Source organism: Macaca fascicularis, chromosome 5 (genome assembly GCF_037993035.2).
Source record: "Macaca fascicularis isolate 582-1 chromosome 5, T2T-MFA8v1.1".
Taxonomy (NCBI): domain Eukaryota; kingdom Metazoa; phylum Chordata; class Mammalia; order Primates; family Cercopithecidae; genus Macaca; species Macaca fascicularis.
Window position 1 is genome coordinate 60,204,138 of NC_088379.1, and position 21,268 is coordinate 60,225,405.

Genomic DNA, 21,268 nt, shown 5'->3' on the forward strand with positions numbered 1-21,268 from the left:
ATTTTTTGGAGGGTTTTTTGTGTCTCTATCTCCTTCAGTTCTGCTCTCATCTTAGTTATTTCTTGCCTTCTGCTAGCTTTCGAATGTGTTTGCTCTTGCTTCTCTAGTTCTTTTAATTGCGATGTTAGAGTGTCAATTTTAGATCTTTCCTGCTTTCTCTTGTGGGCATTTAGTGCTATAAATTTCCCTCTACACACTGCTTTTAATGTGTTCCAGAGATTCTGGTATGTTGTATCTTTGTTCTCATTGGTTTCAAAGAACATCTTTATTTCTGCCTTCATTTCGTTATGTACCCAGTAGTCATTCAGGAGCAGGTTGTTCAGTTTCCATGTAGTTGAGCGGTTTTGATTGAGTTTCTTAGTCCTGAGTTCTAGTTTGATTGCACTATGGTCTGAGAGACAGTTTGTTATAATTTCTGTTCTTGTACATTTGCTGAGGAGTGCTTTACTTCCAATTACGTGGTCAATTTTGGAGTAAATATGATGTGGTGCTGAGAAGAATGTATATTCTGTTGATTTGGGGTGGAGAGTTCTATAGATGTCTATTAGGTCTGCTTGCTGCAGAGATGAGTTCAATTCCTGGATATCCTTGTTAACTTTCTGTCTCGTTGATCTGTCTAATGTTGACAGTGGAGTGTTGAAGTCTCCCATTATTATTGTATGGGAGTCTAAGTCTCTTTGTAAGTCTCTAAGGACTTGCTTGATGAATCTGGGTGCTCCTGTATTGGGTGCATATATATTTAGGATAGTTAGCTCTTCCTGTTGAATTGATCCCTTTACCATTATGTATTGGCCTTCTTTGTCTCTTTTGATCTTTGATGGTTTAAAGTCTGTTTTATCAGAGACTAGTATTGCAACCCCTGCTTTTTTTTGTTCTCCATTTGCTTGGTAAATCTTCCTCCATCCCTTTATTTTGAGCCTATGTATGTCTCTGCATGTGAGATGGGTCTCCTGAATACAGCAGACTGATGGGTCTTGATTCTTTATCCAGTTTGCCAGTCTGTGTCTTTTAATTGGAGCATTTAGTCCATTTACATTTAAGGTTAATATTGTTATGTGTGAACTTGATCCTGCCATTATGATATTAACTGGTTATTTTGCTCGTTAGTTGATGCAGTTTCTTCCTAGCCTCAATGGTCTTTACATTTTGGCATGTTTTTGCAATGGCTGGTACTGGTTGTTCCTTTCCATGTTTAGTGCTTCCTTCAGGGTCTCTTGTAAGGCAGGCCTAGTGGTGACAAAATCTCTAAGCATTTGCTTATCTGTGAAGGATTTTATTTCTCCTTCACTTATGAAACTTAGTTTGGCTGGATATGAAATTCTGGGTTTAAAATTCTTTTCTTTAAGAATGTTGAATATTGGCCCCCACTCTCTTCTGGCTTGGAGAGTTTCTGCCGAGAGATCTGCTGTTAGTCTGATGGGCTTCCCTTTGTGGGTAACCCGACCTTTCTCTCTGGCTGCCCTTAAGATTTTTTCCTTCATTTCAACTTTGGTGAATCTGGCAATTATGTGTCTTGGAGTTGCTCTTCTCGAGGAGTATCTTTGTGGCCTTCTCTGTATTTCCTGAATTTGAATGTTGGCCTGCCCTACTAGGTTGGGGAAGTTCTCCTGGATGATATCCTGAAGAGTGTTTTCCAACTTGGTTCCATTTTCCCCCTCACTTTCAGGCACCCCAATCAGACGTAGATTTGGTCTTTTTACATAATCCCATACTTCTTGCAGGCTTTGTTCATTTCTTTTTCTTCTTTTTTCTTTTGGTTTCTCTTCTCGCTTCATTTCATTCATTTGATCCTCAATCGCTGATACTCTTTCTTCCAGTTGATCGAGTCGGTTACTGAAGCTTGTGCATTTGTCATGTATTTCTCGTGTCATGGTTTTCATCTCTTTCATTTCGTTTAGGACCTTCTCTGCATTAATTACTCTAGCCATCAATTCTTCCACTTCTTTTTCAAGATTTTTAGTTTCTTTGCGCTGGGTACATAATTCCTCCTTTAGCTCTGAGAAATTTGATGGACTGAAGCCTTCTTCTCTCATCTCGTCAAAGTCATTCTCCGTCCAGCTTTGATCCGTTGCTGGCGATGAGCTGCGCTCCTTTGCCGGGGGAGATGCGCTCTTATTTTTTGAATTTCCAGCTTTTCTGCCCTGCTTTTTCCCCATCTTTGTGGTTTTATCTGCCTCTGGTCTTTGATGATGGTGATGTACTGATGGGGTTTTGGTGTAGGTGTCCTTCCTGTTTGATAGTTTTCCTTCTAACAGTCAGGACCCTCAGCTGTAGGTCTGTTGGAGATTGCTTGAGGTCCACTCCAGACCCTGTTTGCCTGGGTATCAGCAGCAGAGGCTGCAGAAGATAGAATATTACTGAACAGCGAGTGTACCTGTCTGATTCTTGCTTTGGAAGCTTCCTCTCAGGGTGTACTCCTCCCTGTGAGGTGTGGGGTGTCAGACTGCCCCTAGTGGGGGATGTCTCCCAGTTAGGCTACTCAGGGGTCAGGGACCCACTTGAGCAGGGAGTCTGTCCCTTCTCAGATCTCAACCTCCGTGTTGGGAGATCCACTGCTCTCTTCAAAGCTGTCAGACAGAGTCATTTGCGTCTGCAGAGGTGTCTGCTGCATTTGTTTAGTTTACTGTGCCCTGTCCCCAGAGGTGGAGTCTACAGAGACAGGCAGGTTTCCTTGAGCTGCTGTGAGCTCCACCCAGTGCAGCTTCCCAGCAGCTTTGTTTACCTACTTAAGCCTCAGCAATGGCGGACGCCCCTCCCCCAGCCTCGCTGCTGCCTTGCCGGTAGATCACAGACTGCTGCGCTAGCAATGAGGGAGGCTCCGTGGGTGTGGGACCCTCCCGGCCAGGTGTGGGATATGATCTCCTGGTGTGCCTGTTTGCTTAAAGTGCAGTATTGGGGTGGGAGTTACCCGATTTTCCAGGTGTTGTGTGTCTCAGTTCCCCTGGCTAGGAAAAGGGACTCCCTTCCCCCTTGCGCTTCCCAGGTGAGGCAATGCCTCGCCCTGCTTCAGCTCTCGCTGGTCGGGCTGCAGCAGCTGACCAGCACCGATCGTCCGGCACTCCCCAGTGAGATGAACCTAGTACCTCAGTTGAAACTGCAGAAATCACCGGTCTTCTGTGTGGCTCACGCTGGGAGTTGGAGACTGGAGCTGCTCCTATTCGGCCATCTTGCTCCGCCCCCCCATAGCGACTTCTTAAGTACATGGTGGAAGATTCCTCTAGTGCAGGCACAGAAGGGATAATGCTGGGGTAAGTTCTGCATATCTTCAGCCTTCACTAGGTATCACCAATTTCCAAAGTTATGTGCATTTATATTTACCCCAGCCATGTCTGAATTTCTATTTTCCCATATCCTCACCAAAATTCAGTGTTACCAGATTTACCAGTTGTTGACCATCTGAGGGATATGAAATGCTATCTCATAGTGGTTTAAGTCTGATTTTCTTTGATAACTAATGATACTAAGTATCTATTAAGTTTCTGTGAATTCCTATTTATATTCTTATCCGTTTTTCTATTGGAGTCTTTGGGGTTTTTTAATTGATGAGTAGCAGTCATATTCTAGATATGTATGTATTCTAAATACCTACTGCAGAGGAATGAAATTTTCACTGTGTTAAGATGAATGTTAGACTGTTTAGATGTGACACTTTGAATTCCACTGAATCTCAATAGAAATGTTTTACAATTTATTTTACATCTATCCTGAGTGTCAAGACTTACTGCTCAATATTATATACATGTTCTCTTATTTCAATATACTTTCATGTATCTTTTTACTTATTTATCTCATAGAAAGGCAAGGTAGCATAGTGTTTGACAGGGAAAATCAGACTTTGTACCAGACTGACACTTTCTAGGTTTGAATCCCAGCTCTGTAGCTTCCTAGCCATATAATAATGATTACATAAGTTCTCTGCACTTCAGCATGTGTATCTATTAAATATAAAAAATAATAGTAATTACCTCATAGAGTTACAATAAAGGTAGAATACTTAGAACAATGCCTGGCACAGAATAAGCACCCTGTGTTAGCTATGATGATTAGTCTATAAAACTGAATATAATTTAAAACTTTTAAAACTGTAGTTTTAATACAAATTATATTTAATAAAGGTATTAAAAGTAAATGCCAATAGCCTCAACATATTTTCTCTAAAATATTTGTTAATTATTATTTTGATTTGAACATGTGACCACAAATTCTTTAAGGTGGAACTTAATTTTCTACCCCTTGAGTGTGGAATAGACTTAGTGACTCCTTTCTAACACATAGGGTATGGAAAGCAAATATAGTAACATTACAGTGAGGAAACTTGCCTAACAGCATTTTAACCACGTGGTTGATGTTAACATCACCAGTTAAAACATAATGTTGTTATCATGTGCAATGAGAAGGGCATTTTACCTCTGTGATCATTTTTCCTAAAATCATAATGGGGGGTCAGAAAAACCCAAACTGAGAGACGTTCTACAAAATACCTGACCAATGCTCATCGAAAGGGTCAAGGTCACAATAGACTAAGAAATGAGAAATAAGCCAGTTATGGTGGCCCACACCTGTAATCCCAGTGCTTTGGGAGGCCCAGGTAGGAGGATTGCTTAAGGGCCAGGGGTTTGAGACAAGCCTGGACAACATACTGAGACTCTATTTCACAAAAAATAAAAAATTAGCCAGGCATGGTAGTGTGCACCTGTAGTCCTAGCAGCCCCCAGGCAGGAGGATTGTTTAAGCCCAGGAGTTTGAGGCTGCAGTGAACAGCATCATGCCACTGCACTCCAGCCTAAGCAACGAGAAAGACCCTGTTTCTTAAAAAAACAAAAAAAAGAGAGAAAGACAGAAAGAGAGATGATATTAGTTTTGAAAAATATACCATGATTATAAAAGATGTTAACATTAGAAGTTAAGTTAAATGTGTATAAGTGACGTCTGTACAATTTTTACAACTCTTCTTTCCATCTAAAATTATTTTAAAATCAAAATTTAAAAAACAAATACCTATAATATATTATTTTACTGTTGTCATCATGAAGCAAGAATTTTTTATAAATAGATAAAAATATGTAGATAGCACACACTTAGGGAGGTTATATACCTTTATTTCCTTAGGGGCCGAGGATATTAGGAATTAAATTTACTGGGTATACATAATAATCCTTAACACAACATGAATTATCCAGAGAGATGTATCTACTTAAAAGATATTTAGCATTTAGTTCAATTTATTCTAAGAGATAAGATAGAAAATATAGACAATCTTAAATGGGTTCTTAATTTTTTCTATATTCTTGCTACAACCCCAATGACCCAGACACATTAAAATTACTTAATTATCATTTATTCCTGGATGTTAGGGCACTGAAACTTCTTTCAAATTCTCAAAAAATCTCCACATGAATGCATGTGATATATTACTTTGTGACTGTATTAGTACAAAGTCACAAAAATAAATTAAGGAACTCAGAAAATCTATCTAAATTAACAATGTACAGACAATTAACATTGATACTACAATATGCCAGATAATTTTTTAAAGCCTGCATAGAAAATTCAAGTGGAATAATTTTACAAGACCATAAAATTTGCGATATTGTCTGAGATTCATTCTGAGGCACTGGAGTTGAAGACTTTTAACATATGAATTTAAGAATAGGGGAAAAGTTTAGCCCCCAGCATAGTCCTTGTAGGAAATTGGTGCTATTTTGAAGCTTTCTTAAAACAACGTAAATTTGTAAAGTTGTACTAACTATATATATTTCCAAAGTGAAAGATGATTTTGACAAATTAGCAATAAATACATAAGTCACTGGGGGAAAGTTTTAAGAAACACAGCGTTTTACAACTGTTTCATGAAGAGTCACTCATGATACCTTAATTATTATTCACTAAGTGGTGTGTGTGGAACCAGTGAAGGCTTCTGAGTCAAAGGTCAGAGCTCTCCTCTCTGTGTTCCTGTCATACTGCTTTATTTTTATTTATCTTGAAAGAGCATGGACAACAATGATCCTACACCTTTGTAATACAGCACTTTGCACAATGTTCAGTGTTGGTGTTCAACAAATAGCACTTCTTTACTCTCACCAGGAGTCCCTAAGAAGAATGCATGAATTAATTTGAGGCACATTAACATCAGCTATTCAGACTACTTCTTATCACACGGGCATGTGAGGTGGTAGAGACAGTAATAGCTTGCACTACTGAATTAGATAAAATATATTTTATCAGTAAAATGGTACGTGCTCACCATTGTTTCTGAACGTTTATTGACACACTACTTTTTTGAGAGGAGTGGGTCTAAGATGAATTTTTTTTTCTTGAAAGATAGATGATAGACAGAGAATAGATCAACATGGTAGATACATATATCTAAGATATAATATGTATTATATATCTTGTCCTCTCTATGGCCATACATCCTGAACACACCCAATCTCATCTGATCTCCAGATGTTTAAAAATTATTACATGCCATCATTTTGAGCAACATCCAGGTGATCTTACTGTATCAAAAAGGGAAGAAAAAGAAATCGTAATAAGGAACAGTTCAGATCTGGCTTCACCAAGGTGGAGATGCCAATGCAAGGACTCAGAGAAACTCTCATGTATATGCCACAAGTAGCAAGGATTCCCAGAAAACGCACAAAGAAATAAAACTATCCCCCCAATAGGTCTGTCAGCCTACTCAAACAAGATTTCTTTTGGTAGTGAAGCAGAATATTTCCCTGATCCTTTCACAGGACTCACAACAGAGGTGGCTCATTTACTCAGTCAGCAGCTCTCAACTCTTGTGGGAGGGAGCACTAGCGAATAAGGCAGGAACTGGATTGCAGGAGCCCTGGGACCAGCTGGCCGCTTTGGTGCCAGCAGGAGCAAACTCCACTCACTTTTACCTGCTGTGTTCCACCCCTTTCAGGAGGAAGTGAGCAAGTGCAGGAGCCAGGGCAAGCCCTTTTAGGCACTGGCAGGAGCAAACTCCTTGTGGGCTTTGCAGCAGCATCAGGGGAGTGGTGCCTGTGACCCCTGAAGCCCCAGAGGGCATGTTACAGTACTCTGTTAGCTCCCGGATCCACAGACAGCTTAAGTGTTAACAGTTCAGTGGGCCTTCTCTCTTTTCATATGAGGTGTCTGCCTTCTGCCAGCGAGGGAAAGGGGCCATTGTGAAGCCTTTTGTATTCACACTTGTGGCTCCCAAGCTGGTGTCAGGTGTCCACGAAAAATGAGGTTGCATGAATGAATTAAAGGATGGTAAATGTAGGAGATTTTATTGCCAATGAAAGTCACTCTCAGTGAGAAAGAGAGCTGAAAAGGGGAAGTAATCTTCCCCTGAAGTCCAGCCATCTTCGGCAGGATTCTTCTCCAAAGTTATGTGGTCAAGCCATCCCTCTGAAGTCAAGCAGCTCCTGTCTGACGTCTGGCTGTAGTCCCCAATGTCCAGCTGCTTCTTCCCTCTGCTGGCTGAGTCTGGAGTCATTATAGGCACAGGATGGGGTGGGGCAGGGTCATGAGTGATTTAGGAAAAGGCAAAGTTCGCATGGGAAAACGGGGATATAAGTTCTCACTTTGGGCCGTGGTCTCAGGCTTTTCAGCTTGAGGGTAGGGCTTCACCAGGGACCTGCCCTTTTTTACCTAGAATTTCTCTGCCTCCTGTCCCTATCATTTCCTCTCTCAAAGTGGAACATCTAACTGCCATTAGAATGCAGACAATGACCAATCTTAGCTACTTCCTCCTTACTGGGGACATTGTTTTGAAGAAAACAGCAGTCAGATTTCCCTCCGGAGGTTTACCTCAGGGTCTCTGGTAAAAGGGAGCCATTGTCCGAGGCTCCAGTTACATGACCCTTTGGAGCTTGATGGCCTTTAGGTGAGAAGAAACAAGTTTTATGGGGGTAAGTGTGCGTGGATCAAATGTATGGATTATACAAAAAGGGCTTAAAAGGAAATAATCTAGTGACAAAGTTTACAGAAATAAGAAGTAAAATATACTACTCCTTCTGGAAACAGTATTATATCCTGTGGTATAGAACAGACTAAAGGTAAAAACAGCAAACACAGGCAAGAGCAAGACTATAAAGAGGATCTCCATGGAAGGTTAAGTATGAACACTTATCTTTTGTAATTTTTAGCTTGAGGTCCCCAACCTCTTCCTACTGGTACTTTGAGTACTCTTTGGGTTCATGGAGGTAACTCCAGCAGCTTCTCAGGCCTTTACTTGGGTGTAACAAACTCGGGAATCTATTCCAGTGACTTATCGTAAAAGACAGGGGCTGCTTTCAGGAGGTTCTCTAAAGTACTATCTGGTCCCGGGGCCTGTTTCTGCAGCTTCCTCCTGATCTCAGGGGCTGCCTGAGGAATGAATTTATCCTTTAGGATTAGTTGTCCCTTGACTGAATCAGGAGATAGAGAGTTGTGCTTTACCAAGGCCTCTCTTAATCTTTCCAGGAGGGAAGTGGGATTCTCATCAAATCCCTGGTCTATCATGGATAGCTTAGAATAATTGAGAAGCTTAGTTCTAGTCCTACATAATCCCTCCATTATGCACACCTGAAAGTGTCTCCTCTTCCATTCTCCCATCTTGTCAGTGGGATCCCATTTAGGGTTATCCAATGGTACTACTTCTCTTCTAGTTGGATAAAGTTTGACACTATATGTGACACAAAGCTCATCCCCAAATCTCTCTGCTACTTGCAGAGCAGCCTGCTTCTCAGTGTTAGTCAGGGTTTGATTCAAAAGTAACATAACATCTTTCCAGGAGAGTTCAAATACTTGACTTAAATTCTGGAAAGCCACTATACATCTGTCAGCATCATCTGAAAACTTGCCAGGATTCCCCCTTAATTTGCCTTAAGTCCCATAGAGGGAAGGGGACCTGGATCTTACTGAGGCCAAATTCACCAGGCATCTGTTGGAGGGGCACGAGCGAGACTGGGGCTTATCTAGGGTGAGGAATTCTAGGAGGGGGCAAACAAGAGAGAGAAGCTGGATAGGGAGGATGGGGTGGACGAAGAGGAGCAGGCAAGAAGGAGCTAGCTCCCTTGCTAGAGGGGCCTCTGGGGTTCACCCCCGGCAAACTCTCTGTGCATTGCAGAAAGGAAAATGATCAGATTATTTGGGGACTACTAGACACTGGCTCTTAGCTGACGTTTATTCCAGGGAACCAAAAATGTCACTGTGGTCCTCCAGTTAAAGTAGGGGCTTATGTAGGTCAGGTAATGAATGGAGTTTTAGCTCATGTCCCACTTCCAGTCGGTCCAGTGGGTACCCAGACTCATCCTGTGGTCATTTCCCTAGTGCCAGAATGCGTAATTTGCATAGACATACTTAGCATACTTAGCAGCTGGTAGAATCCCCACACTGGCTCCCTGACTGGTAAGGTGAGGGCTATTATGGTAGAAAATGAGAGGCAGCTCAGATGGAAGCCATTGAGCTGCCTCTACCTAGAAAAACAGTAAGTCAAAAACAATATCGCATCCCTGAAGAGATTGCAGAGATCAGTGCCACCATCAAGGATTTGAAAGACACAGGGATGGTGATTCCCACCACATCCCTGTTCTGCTTTCCTATTAGGCCTGTGCAGAAGATAGATGGATCTTGCAGAATGACAGTGGATTATTGTAAGCTTAACCAAATTGCGACTTCAATTTCAGCTGCTGTACCAGATGTGGTTTCATTGCTTGAACAAATTAACACATTTCCTGGTACCTGGTATGCAACCATTGATTTGGCAAATGTCTTTTCCTCCATTCCTGTCCACAAGGCCCAGCAGAAGCAAATTACCTTCAGCTTGCAAATTGCCTTCAGATGTCTTACCTCAGGGGTATATTAACTCTCCAGCTTTGTGTCATAATCTTGTTTGTGGATATCTTAATCCCTTTTCCCTTCCACAAGATATCACACTGGTCCATTACAGTGATGACATTAGCATGATTGGATCCAGTGGGTGATAAGTAGCAAACACACTGGATTTATTGGTGAGATATTTGCATGTCAGGGGATGGGAAATAAATCTGACTGAAATTCAGGGAACTTCTACCTCAGCAAAATTTCCGGGGTCCAGTGGTGTGAGGCCTCTTGAGATATTCTTCCTAAAGTGAAGGGTAAGTTGCTGCATTTGGCCACCCCTTCCACCAATAAAGAGGCATAATGCCTAGTGGGCCTATTTGGATTTTGGAGGCAACACATTCTTCATTTGGGTATCTTACTCTGGCCCATTTATTGAGTGACCTGGAAGGCTCCTAGTATTGAATGGGGTCCATAACAGGAGAAGGCTCTGCAACAGGTCCAGGTTGCTGTGCAAGCTATTCTGCCACTTGGGCCATATGACCCAGCAGATCCAATGGTGCTTGAGGTGTCTGGCAGATAGGGATGCTGTTTGGAGCTTTGGCAGGCCCCTATAGGTGAATCACAGCAGAGGCCTCTAAGATTTTGAAGCAAGGCCCTGCCATCTTCTGCAGATAACTACTCTTCTTTTGAGAGACAGCTCTTGGCCTGTCACTGGGCTTTGGTAGAAACTGAATGTTTGACTATGGGTTATCAAGTTGACATGTGACCTGAACTGCCTATCATAAACTGGGTGCTTTCTGACCCATTTAGCCACAAACCGGGGTGTGCACAGCAGCATTCCATCATCAAATGGAAGTAGTGTATAAGTGATCGGGCTCGAGCAAGTCCTGAGGTCACAAGAAAGTTACTTGAAGGAGTGGCTCAAATGACCATGGTACCCATTCCTGCCACTCTGCCTTCTCTCCCCCAGCCTTCAGCGATGGCCTCATGGGGAGTTCCCTATGATCAATTGACTGAGGAAGAGAAGACAAGGTCCTGATTTGCAGATGACTCTCCACGGTACGCAGGCACCACCTGAAAGTGGAAAACTACAGTACTACAGCCCCTTTCTAGGACATTCCTAAAGGACAGTGGCAAAGGGAAATCTTCCCAGTGAGCAGAACTTCAAGCAGTGTACCTGGGTGTGCACTGTGCTTGGAAGAAGAAATGGCCAGATGTGCAATTATGTATTGGTTTATGGATTATAGCCAATGGTTGGGCCAGATGGTCAGGGACTTGGAAGAAGCATGATTAGAAAATTGGTGACAAAGAAATTTGGGGAAGAAGTGTGTATGTGGACCTCTATGAGTTGTCAAAAACTGTAAAGATATTTGTATCTCATGTGAGTGTTCACTGAAGGGTGACCTCAGCAGAGGAGCATTTTAATAATCAGGTGGATAGGATGACTCATTCTGTGGACACCACTCAACCTCTTTCCCCAGCCACCCTGTCATTTCCCATTGGGCCCATGAGCAAAGTGGCCATGGTGGCAGAGATGGAGATTATGCATGGGCTCAGTAACATGCACTTCCACTCACTAAGGTTGACCTGGCTATGACCATTGTTGACTGCCCAATTTGCCAACAGCAGAGATCAACTCTGAGCCCTCAATATGGCACCATTTCTTGGGGTGATCAGCAAGCTACTTGGTGGCAAGTTGATTATACTGGACCTCTTCCATCATGGAAAGAGCAGCAGTTTGTCCTCACTGAAATAGACACTCACTTCAGATACGGGTTTGCCTATCCTGAACCAGTGCTTCTGCCAAGACCACCATCTGTGGAATCACAGAATATTTTATCCACCATCATGGTATTATACACAGCATTGCCTCTGACCAAGGCACTCACGTTACAGCTAAAGAAGTGTGACAGTGGGTTCATGCTCATGGAATTCACTACCCATCATCCTGAAGCAACTGGATTGATAGGACAGTGGAATGGCCTTTTGAAGTCACAATTACAATGCCAACTAGGTGACAATATTTTGCATTGCTGGGGCAAAGTTCTTCAGAAGGCTGTGTATACTCCGAATTAGTCTCCAATATATGGTACAGTTTCTCCCATAGCCAGAATTCACAGGTCCAGGAATCAAGGGATGCAAGTGGAAGTGGCACCACTCATCATCACCCCTAGTGACCCACTAGCAAATTTTTGCTTCCTGTTCCCGTGACATTATGTTCTGCCAGCCTAGAGGTCTTAGTTCCAGAGGGAGGAATGCTGCCACCAGGAGACACAACTATGATTTAATTAAACTGGAAGTTAAGATTGCTACCTGGCCACCTTGGGCTCCTCCTACCTCTAAGTCAACAGGCTAAGAAGGGAGTTAGACTGTTAGCTGGGGTTATTGACTCAGACTATGAAGATGAAATCAGTGTACTACTCCACAATGGAGGTAAGGAAGAGTATGCATGGAATACAGGAGATCCCTTAGGGTGTCTCTTAGTATTACCATGCCCTGTGATTAAGGTCAATGGGAAACTACAACAGCCAATCCAGACAGTACTGCAAATGGCCCAGACCCTTCAGGAATAAAGGTTTGGGTCACTCTACTACGTAAAAAACCACAACCCGCTGAAGTGCTTGCTGAAGGCAAAGGGAATACGGAATGAGTAGTAGAAGAAAGTAGTCATCAATACCAGCTACGACTGCATGACTAGGTGCAGAAATGAGGACTATAATTGTCATGAGTATTTTCTCCTTATTTTGTTAGGAACATGTTTGTGCATGTATACACTTGTACTAAGAAAATATCTTCATTTTCTTTTCATTTTTTTTCTTTATCATGTGACATAAGGTTTATTGACTTCATATCAGCATCTAAGTGTTATTAGCTTTATGTAATAGCATTTGGGTTGGGGATTGGTGTTTCCGGTTGTACAAAGGATAGCTGTATTGTGTAAGACATAATGATGACCTTATTATTGTCTTTATTTGAAGATTTTGTATAATTTCAGGAGATGTGTATGGGTTCAAGTTGACAAAAGGTGGACTTGTGATGGTTAATATCGAGTATCAACTTTTGATTGGATTGAAGGATGTAAAGTATTGTTCCAGTGTGTGTCTGTGAGGGTGTTGCCAAAGAAGATTAACATTTGAGTCAGTGGACTGGGAGAGGCAGACCCGCCTTCCATTTAGGTGGGCAACATTTAATCAGCTGCCACCGTGGCTAGGATAAAAACTGGCAGAAGAATATGGAAGAACGAGATTTTCTAAGTCTTCTTGCCTCCATCTTTCTCTCATGCTGTTTGCTTCCTGCCCTTGGACATTGGACTCTCAGCTCTTCAGCTTTTGGACTCTTGGGCTTACACCAGTGATTTGTCAGGGACTCTCAGGCCTTTGGCCACAGGCTGAAGGCTGCACTGTCGGTTTCCTTACTTTTGAGGTTTTGGGACTTTGACTGGCTTGCAGATGGCCTATTGTGGGACTTCACCTTGTGATTGTGTGAGTCAACACTACTTAATAAACTTTCTTTCATATACACAATGTATCCTATTAGTCCTGTCCCTCAGAGAACCCTGACTAATGCAGATGGAAATCACATTGTTCTGAATTACATATCTGATGGCTGGGCAAAAAGCTCATTCTACCTAGTAAAACGTCTGCAGTTTTCAGTAAAACTCTTATTATTATGAAAAAAGAGATAGGAGCAATTTCAAACTGTTAAAGAAGAAAGGGAAAGATACCATAGAAAAGTCTAGGGTCTTGGTTAATATCCTAATGGGCAGTTGGGGACTGGGGCCGCTCTAGGAGCCTTCCGGCAACACTGAGTAGTGACCTTGGCCAGATGCCTACAGTTGCCCTGGGACTTTATTCTGGTCTGACACGATAACCAGACCCCCATAAAGGTAAACAGAGCCAACATTCTTTGCACTAGAGAGAGGTAACAGGGTTCTATCCTGTCCCCTGCAAATGGCATAGCTCGGAGGAAAGTCTGAGGACAACAAATCTTGGAAAAGAAGTGAAGAGACAGATCCAGCTGATCCGCATTTACTCACCCTTCTTACATGTCCTGTACAGGCCCCCAGATGCAGCAGGATATTTCCCTGACCCCTTCACAGAACTTGCAACAGAGGTACCTCATTTACTCAGTCAGCAGCTCTCAACTCCTCACAGAAGGGTGTGTATGAGTGAATGAGGCGAGAACTGGATTGCATGAGTGCTGGAAACAGCTGGTCACTTCAGTGCTGGCATGAGTGAACTCCACTTACTCAGACTCACTGCAGGAGGGAGCACACAGCTGAGTGGGCAGGATTTGGGGTAAGCACTTTTGGGTACTTGCAAGGGCAAACTCTGTGCAGGCCCCACAGCAGCAGCATCTACAGGGGGGTGCCTGTGACCCTTGAAGCATGTTACAGTGCTCTTTTAGCTCTGCTGTCCACAGACAACTTAAGTGTTAACAGCTTGGTGGGTCCTCTGCCTTTGCAGCCTCTTATATCCACACTTATGACTCCCAAGCTCTTGTTCAGCATCCAGGAAAAATGAGGTTGCACAAATGAATTGAAGGATGTTAAATGTGGGTGATTTTATTGCTGATGAAAATGATCTTCAATGGGACGGGGAGCTGAAAAGGGAACAGGGCAGAAAGATAATCTTCCTCTGAAGTCCAGGTGTCTCGGGCAGCATTCTTCTCCAAAGTTATGCCATCAAGCTGTCCCTTTGAAGTCCAGCCACTTCTCTCTGACATTTAGCCATAGTCCTCCATATCCAGCTGCTTCTCTGCTTTGCTTGCTGAGTCCAGGGTCTTTATAGGCACATGATGGGGTGGGGCAGGGCCATGGTGGCTTAGGAAAAGGCAACATTCGAGTGGGAAACAGGGTTATAAGTTCTCAGTTTGGGCTGTGGTCTCAGGGTTTTAGACTAGAGGTTGAGGCTTCACCAGGGACCCCCCCTTTTCTGCCCAGAATTTCTCTGCCTCCTGTCCCCACCAGTAGCTTTTAGACAATCATCTTACTTTAGGAAAAAGTAAAACATAAGACTTTCTATTGTGAAAATTTTCTAAAGTTTTTGCTTTGATAAACATTGGCTTTTGTTTTGCCTGTAGAGTCAAACTTTACAGGAGTGGTATGCTGGAGATGGCTGATACTATCATGAGAGTACATTATCAGACACTCAGAAATTTTACAAACCATTTGCAATTTTCAGCTTGAAAAACATCAAGGAAATTGTCAAATGCTAAAAATCAAAGCTTTTATTTTAGAGAGGTTTTTACCAGCAGGCCATTGTCACAGGCTTTTTCTTCTTGTTGTGGCAGTCATGAAAAGGTACCTTTGGATCCCTGACTGCAAGGAGCATAATTGACTGATGGCTCTGTACATTATGCTTTAAAATTCATCATTACTTTTGTCCCAGGACTAAGCTTCCCAAGCATTGCTCCTAACTGATAAAGAAGCACAGCAGAATGCTAACATAGACACCTTCCTGGGAGATGCAGGTTTCCTCTAACAGGTGACTTGGACTCTAGGATTCCCCAGAGACCTTACTGAACTTTCGCTTGAACTGCAGTGCAGTCCAAGATGTTCCACTCAACCTACATTCACTTACCCCTTCACTCAAGGTCAATCCTTCATCATGGTCTGATGTCTTTGCCAGCCTCTCCCAGCTGCCTCCCCATTTCCTCTCACACACACTTACTTTAATAAACTTCTTGTATGCCTAATCCTATCTTGATGTCTGGTCTCGGAGAATCTGGACCAAGTCACACACATACATTTTCAGCTGCACCTTAGCTTAGTGTCTCTAAATTGTGACACTGCCCTGTATTTTATAATCCCAATGTTTCTCCATACACATTCACCCTCCATTCTACCCCCAGGTCTATGCTCCATGATGAACTGTCTTTCCTATTTCTGCACATTCTATGCTATACCTCTGAGAATGTTTACTCATTATTTTTAAAATGTATTTATTGAATGTAACATATAACTTAAAAGTACACAAATTTCAATCTCACAAGAGTTTTTACAAACTGAACTAGCTCCCAGATCCAGAAACAGAACATTACCAGTACCCCTAAATCCTACTCCATGTTCCTTTCTAACCACATCCTGTGTCTCTAGGGTTACTATGATTCTGACTTTTTAAAGCATGTATTGTTTTTGCCTGTTTTTGTTTGTTAAGAAATTGAATCATACAGTATGTGGGTTTTTGTGTCTGGCTCTTTAAACTCAACAATATGCTTGTAAGATTCATTAATATTTTTGTGTATAATTATAAATAGCTTATTCTCAATGTTTCTGCAATGCTTTATAGTATTCCATTATATGACATATCATAAATGATTTATATTTTTAATTGTTGGCAGACTTTTGGATAATTTCTAATCTAGGACCACCACAGAGAGTGCTGCTATTAACATTCTACTGTATGTCTTTTTAGGAATATATGCGGACATTTTCTGTCGAGTTTACATAAGGGACTTACTGGGTCAAAGGTAATGTGTATGTCTGCTTTGGCAGATGCAGCCAGTTTTCCAAACTGTGTTATATATACTCCCATCAGCAAAGTCTGAGAGTTCCAGTTGCTTCACATCTTCACCAATACTTGGAATTGTCTGCTTTTTTATTTCAGCTATTCTGATGAGTGTGCTCATTGTTCATCTGCAAATTTGAGTTGGTATTTAGAAGGTGTCTTAATTTATTTTCTGTTGATTTATATAAACTGGGTAATTTATAAAGAAAATAAATGAATACTTATAATTATGAAGGCTGAGAAGTCCAAGGTTGAGAGGCTGCATTAAATAAGGGCTTTCTTGCTGGTGTGGACTCCCTGCAGAGTTCCAAAGTGGCACCAGACATTACGTGGCAAGAGGGCCGTGTCTGCTAGCTCTGGTCTCTTGCTCATCTTCTAAAGCCGCCAGTCCCAGTCCTATAATAACCAATTAATCCATTAACCCATTAGTCAATCCATTAATTCATGAGTGGATTTATCCATTAATTCATGAGTGGATTAATCCATTCATAAGGCCAGAACTCTCATTACCCAATCGCTTCCTTTTTTTTTTTTTTTTTTTTTTAAGATGGAGTCTTGCTTTGTCACCCAGGCTGGAGTGGCGTGAGTTCGGCTGACTACAACCTCCACCTCCCAGGTTCAAGCGATTCTCCTGTCTCAGCCTCCCAAGTAGCTGGGATTACAGGTGCCTGCCACCACGCCCGGCTAATTTTTGTATTTTTAGTAGAGGTAGGGTTTCACCATGTTGGTCAGGCTGGTCTCGAACTCCTGACCTCAGGTGTTCCTCCCTCCTCCACCTCCCAAAGTGCTGGGATTACAGGCATGAGCCACCAGGCCTGGCCCAACATAAGTTTTAGAGGGGACAATTATTGAAACCATAGCAGATGGATTTCTAATGCCTTTGTTTCTGAAGCATTATACCATGGAAAGTGATTGTTGTTGATTCTAACTTTTCTCTTTAATTAAGTTCTACACTTTCTTTGAGTCACAAGTATTATAATAGCATAAATAAATAAAGAGGATAATAGTTTAGTTACCAAACAGGGTAGCAGAAATGCTGTATTGATCCTACTCTTTTGCCCTCAGGTTTACTAAGACAAGAGGATCATCCAGGTGGTTCCCAACACTGTTGGTTTTACAAGTGGTTTCTCTTTCCAATCAAGCTGCTTGAGTTTTTTGCTATCAGAGTGTAAAATTAGCCATGTGTACAGTAAATGCATCCAGCTTTGTTTTCAAAAGGACTGAAATTCACTTTAATTTCTTAAATTGGATAGCAATAGAACCTGGAAGCATGGATAACACTATCATCCCTTGCACTGGAATTTTATCTACAGAATTTAAAGAGTTTCAGAAATGAGTTTTAGAAATCTCATAAAGTGTCCCAGTTCTGCTTTTTCTTAGCATCCAACTGATTTCTAATTCTGTATGATTTGATTTCAGATTGGCAAATGCGAATTCTGCATATTGGCCAGAAACAGCCAGAAAAAAAGAAAGAAAGAAAGAAAGAAAGAAAGAAAGAAAGAAAGAAAGAAAGAAAGAAAGAAAGAAAGAAAGAAAGAAAGAAAGAAAGAAAGAAAGAAAGAAAGAAAGAAAGAAAGAAAAGAAAGGAAGGAAGGAAGGAAGGAAGGAAGGAAGGAAGGAAGGAAGGAAGGAAGGAAGGAAGGAAGGAGAAAAGAAAAGTAAAGAAAAGTTAAAAATTGGGGAAGTGTAGGTGTTTCTCATGGCAGTACAACTTAGTTTCAAGACCCAGGGCTATAATATATGCAATTAGTCAAATTATTACAGACTAAACTCTGCATTGGTCTCAACAGGTTTTTCCAAACAATTACCTTTATTACTGGAGTAGACGCAGGCTACATGCCTGGAGAGAATTTTCACAACCATGTAGGAAGAACTATGTTATCAGTCTAACACATGTCACTCTTCCCAAGTGAGACACAAATGATTTGTAACTTTCTGAGTTCCAAGTTTGTATTTTCGTGATTCAGTTATTGGCAAAATCCCAAAAAGATGCATTTGCCTGAAGTTTCCAGCGCAGAGATTAATAAATGTTTGTTGATGAATTCCTATGAAATTGATTTGAATGATTCTAGCAAGATTCTGTGGTGTAATAGAGAGGGGGCTGATTTTGGAACCAGACTTAGTGACAAAGGCATTACTACCTTTTAGAAGAGTAAATATTTACAGGCACTGAAAGTAAGAAAAATTTATATGTAAAGCATCTTTGTCACTAGCTCTTTGCATTAATTCAGTGTTTGCATATGATATCTGGCATTATTTACTTACTATTTTTACAGGAAAATCAAAAACAAAAAATAACTCTTGTTGCTATAAGCAGCATAAACCCCCAGTGGCTGTGGCCTCCTTAGATTTTCAGAGAAATTTCCATCCTTTTAGAAGGACAAAAACTGGTCAACAATACAGAATTTTGGGAGAATTTAAAGGTCTCATGATGGCTGGCACCATGGAGTTAGGAAATGATACATTCCAAGCCCATTCAGAATGGTAATATTTTTGAATTTTTATATAAAATAAAATTCTTTTTATAGCAATATTTTTAACCATACTATCCTTCTTTCCATAACAATCCATATCCAGTAATTCCTGGCAGGGGAATTTCAGGAGAGAGAGAGAACTTTGCATTTCCTCAGAGGGCTTTTTAGTAATTGTGTCTTTTTCTTATGAGCTACTGGTACTTGGATCGTACAGCAAGCACCCACGAGCAAGGGAACAATCCCCAGATGGATCCTGGAACTCCTTGCATTTTGCTTCTCAATATTTTAATCCTCATAAAAATACATTTTGCTTAAAGTCTAGAACATAAGATAGTATAAATTCTGCACATCATGTTGGAGAAAGATCTAATATTACAAAAGTTTTAACACATATGGCACCAAAATCACAGACAACAAAAAAGAAAAAAAAAGAGGATGAATTGGACTTTATCAAAATTAAATACTTTTGTGCATCAAAGAATACTATCAACAGAGTAAATTTATATAATACTTTTGTGCATCAAAGGACACTATCACAGCAACCTATGGAATAGAAGAAAATATTTTCAAATCATGCATCTGATAAGTGGTTATTATCCAAAATATATTAAAAACTCCTACAACTTAACAACAATAGAAACAATCTGATGTTTTTTAAATGGGCAAAAGACATAGATAGATATTTCTCCAAAGAAGGTATACAGATGATCAATATAAACAGTAAAGATGCCCCAACATCATTAAGCGTTATGGAAATTCAAATTAAAACTGCCTTGAGATAACACTTTAATATCCTTAGGATGCCTATTAGAAAATAAAGTAATAAACAAAACAAACAAATACAAATTCAGAAAATAACAAGTGTTGGTGACAATGTGGAGGGAGAAATTGGAACTCTTGTGCATTGCTGGTGGGAATGTAAAATGATGCAGCATCTGTGGAAAAGTATGATAGTTCCTCGAAAAAAAAAAAGAATTACCATATAAACTAGTAATTTCACTTCTAGGTGTACACCCAACATAATTGAAATTGGAGACTGAAACAGACATTTGGACACCAATGATTACAGCAGCATTATTCACAATAGCCAAAAGGGTGAAAACAACCCAAATGTTCATCGATAGATAAATAGACAACACATGGGGTGTGTGTGTGTACATATGTGTGTATATATATATGTGTGTGTGGATATATATGTGTGTGTATATATATGGTGTATATATGTTATATATATTTATACACCATGTATGGTATATATATTTATATGCCATATATATGGTGTGTGTGTATGTATATCTATATACACACACATATACATACACACACACCATATACACATATACCATATATATACACATATACTATATATATGTATACACACATACACACACACACCATATATTGTCTAACTATCCATCAATGAACATTTGGGTTGTTTTATATATATATATATACAGTGCAGTATTATTCAGCCTTAATAAGGTGGGAAATTCAGACACAAACTACAATATGAATAAACCTTGAAGACATTATGCAAGGTGGAATATGCTAGTCACAAAAGGACAAATATTATACCATTCCACTTTATTAAGTATCTAAAGCACTCAAATTCATACCTACAGAGAAATGGAATGGTAGTTGTCAGGGGCTCTGAAAGAAGGGGGTAAACAGTTACTGTCTAATGGATACAGAGTTTCAATTTGGGAAGATAAAAAAGTTCTAGAGATGGTTAGTGGTGATAGTTGCACAACAATGTGAATATACTTAATGCCCACTAAACTATAAACCTAAAAATCATTAAAATCATAAATGCTGTTATGTATATTTTACTATAGTATTTTTAGAAAGTTTTAAAACAATAGGGAATGCAGGCGATGACAGATAGATAGAAAGATAGACAGAGAACTTTAAAATTATATAAATATTTTCTAACCTGGATAAAGAAGGGTAAAGAAACATGGATAGGGTAGGCTTGAATTCAGGCTTATGCTCCTCAAATTGAGAATCCACTTTCGCTTACCCAAATTCCCTTCAATATACCTCTCCTATGTGTATTCAACATATAACCCTTCTGGAATATCTGCGACTCAGGATGCCAAGTTTCTTGTTTTCAGGGCTGAAGAGAAGATCTTGAGGTTATTTTAGAAATAGACTGGAGATCATTCTGAACAGTCAGAGGCAAACACAGTGCAACGGGCAAGTACAGCTAACAGTCAAGGAGGGGAGCCAAGGGTCAACACCAGAAACTCAAGCCCGGTTATCACATCTAAAGAATACATTGAGGCATGTAGTTAAGAGGAAACAAGAAATAGTGAGAAGTTTGGGTTGCCAAAACAGAGTGCAAGGCAAGAAAATGTTGTAAGGTTCCGGAAGCTCAGCAGGCCACTGACTGGGTTGGTGCAACCTGGTTCTGAGGGCGTCTGATTCAGTGTTTATCGTTTTATTTATTCTGCCACTGTTACCTCAATAACTTAGTCAGACTCAAACTCAAGCTTAGCCCACCTG